Source organism: Nomascus leucogenys, unplaced genomic scaffold (assembly GCF_006542625.1).
Source record: "Nomascus leucogenys isolate Asia unplaced genomic scaffold, Asia_NLE_v1 000664F_135951_qpd_obj, whole genome shotgun sequence".
Lineage (NCBI taxonomy): Eukaryota > Metazoa > Chordata > Mammalia > Primates > Hylobatidae > Nomascus > Nomascus leucogenys.
In genome coordinates, this window is record NW_022096073.1 from 2,802 (window position 1) to 5,602 (window position 2,801).

Genomic DNA, 2,801 nt, shown 5'->3' on the forward strand with positions numbered 1-2,801 from the left:
ACTCTGTTAGTTGAATGCACAGATCAGAAAGAAGTTTCACAGAATGCTTCTGTGTAGTTTTTATTTGAAGATACTCCTTTTCCACGATAGGCCGTGTAGTGCTCCAAATGTCCACTTGCAGTTTCTACAGAAAGAGTGTTTCAAACTCCTCTATCAAAAGTAAGGTTTATCTCTGTTAGTTGAATGCACAGATCAGGGAGAAGTTTCACAGAATGCTTCTGTGTAGTTCTTATTTGAAGATATTCCTTTTTCTATCATAGGCCTTGTAGCAATCCAAATGTCCACTTGCAGTTTTTACAGAAAGAGTGTTTCAATAGTCCTCAATCAAAAGTAAGGTTCAGCTCTCTTGGTTGAATGCACAGATAAGAAAGAAGTTTCACAGCATTCTTCTGTGTATTTTTTGTTTGAAGATATTTGTTTTTCCACGATAGACCTCTTAGCGCTCCAAATATCCACTTTCAGTTTCTACAGAAAGTGTGTTTCAAAACTCCTCAATCCAAAGTAAGGTTCTACTCTCTTAGTTGAATGCACAGATCTGAAAGTAGTTTAACAGAATGCTTCTGTGTCGTTTTCATGTGAAGATATTCCTTTTTCCACATTAGGCCACGTAGCGCTCCAAATGTCCACTTGCAGTTTCTACAGAAAGAGTGTTTCAAAACTCCTCAATCAAAAGTAAGGTTCAACACTTTTAGTTAAATGCACAGAACAGAAGGAAGTTTCATAGAATGCTTTTGTGTGGTTTTTATTTGTACATATACCTTTTTCCACGGTAGGCTGCGTAGCGCTCCATATGTCCACTTGCAGTCTCTACAGAAAGTGTTTCAAAACTCCTCAATCAAAAGTAAGGTTCAAGTCTGTTAGTTGAATGCACAGATCAGAAAGAAGTTTCACAGAATGCTTCTGTGTGGTTTTTATTTCAAGATATTCCTTTTTCCAAGTTAGGCTGCATAGCGCTCAAAATGTCCACCTGCAATTTGTACACAAAGAGTGTTTCAAAACTCCTCAATCAAAAGTAAGCTTCCACTGTGTTAGCTAAATGCACAGAACGGAAGGAAGTTTCACAGAATGCTTCTGTGTGGTTTTTATTTGAAGATATTCCTTTTTCCACGATAGGCCTCTTAGCACCCCAATTATCCACTTGCAGTATCTACAGAAAAAGTGTTTCAAAACTTCTCAATCAAAGTGAGGTTCAACACTGTTAGTTGAATGCACAGAACAGAAAGAAGTTTCACAGAATGCTTCTGTATAGTTTTATTTGAAGATATTCCTTTTTCCACGATAAGCCACGTAGCGCTCCAAATGTCCACTTGCAGTTTCTACAGAAAGTGTGTTTCACAACTCCTCAATCAAAAGTAAGGTTCAACTCTGTTAGTTGAATGCACAGATCAGAAAGAAGTTTCACAGAATGCTTCTGTGTAGTTTTTTTTAAAGATTTTCTTTTTCCACGATAGGCCTCTTTGCGCTCAAAATTGCCAGTAGCATTTTCTACAGAGTGTTTCAAAACTCCTCAATCAAAAGTAGGGTTAATCTCCGTTAGTTGAATGCACAGATCAGAATGATCTTTCACAGAATGCTTCTGTGTGCTGTTATTTTTTTAGATTTATTTTTATTTTTTATAATACTTTAGATTTTAGTTTACATGTGCACAATGTGCAGGTTTGTTACATATGTATCCATATGCCATGTTGATTTCCTACACCCATTAACCCGTCATTTAGCATTAGGTATATCTCTTAATGCTGTCCCTCCCACCTCGCCCCACCCCACAAGAGTGCGATGTTCTCCTTCCTGTGTCCATGAGTTCTCATTGTTCAGTTCCCACCTATGACGGAGAACATGCGGTGTTTGGTTTTTTGTCCTTGCGCTAGTTTACTGAGAATGATGTTTTCCTGTTTCATCCATGTCCCTACAAAGGACACGACTCATCAATTTTTATGGCTGCATAGTATTCCATGGTGTATATGTGCCACATTTTCTTAATCCAGTCTACTGTTGTTGGACATTTGGCTTGGTTCCAACTCTTTGCTATTGTAAATAGTGCCACAATAAACATGCATATGCATGTGTCTTTGTAGCAGCATGATTTATTGTCCTTTGGGTATATTCCCAGTAATGGGATGGCTGGGTCAAATGGTATTTCCGGTTCGAGATCCCTGAGGAATCGCCACCCTGACTTCCACAATGGTTGAACTCGTTTATTGTCCCACCAACAGTGTAAAAGTGTTCCTATTTCTCCACATCCTCTCCAGCACCTGTTGTTTCCTTATTTCTTAATGATGGCCATTCTAACTGGTGTGAGATGGTAGCTCAATATGGTTTTGATTTGCATTTCTCTGATGGCCAGTGATGATGAGCATTTCTTCATGTGTTTTTTGGCTGCATAAATGTCTTCTTTTGAGAAGTGTCTGTTCATGTCCTTTGCCCACTTTTTGATGGGTTTGTTTGTTTTTTTCTTGTAAATTTGTTTGAGTTCATTGTTGATTCTTGATATTAGCCCTTTGTCAGATGAGCAGGTTGTAAAAATTTTCTCCCAATCTCTAGTTTGCCTGTTCACTCTGATGGTAGTTTCTTTTGCTGTGCAGAAGCTCTTTAGTTTAATGAGATCCCATTTGTCGATTTTGGCTTGTGTTGCCATTGCTTTTGGTGTTTTAGACATGAAGTCCTTGCCCACGCCTATGTCCTGAATGGTATTGCCTAGGTTTTCTTGTAGGATTTTAATGGTTTTAGGTCTAACATTTAAGTCTTTAATCCATCTTGAATTAATTTTTGTATAAGGTGTAAGGAAGGGATCCAGTTTCAGC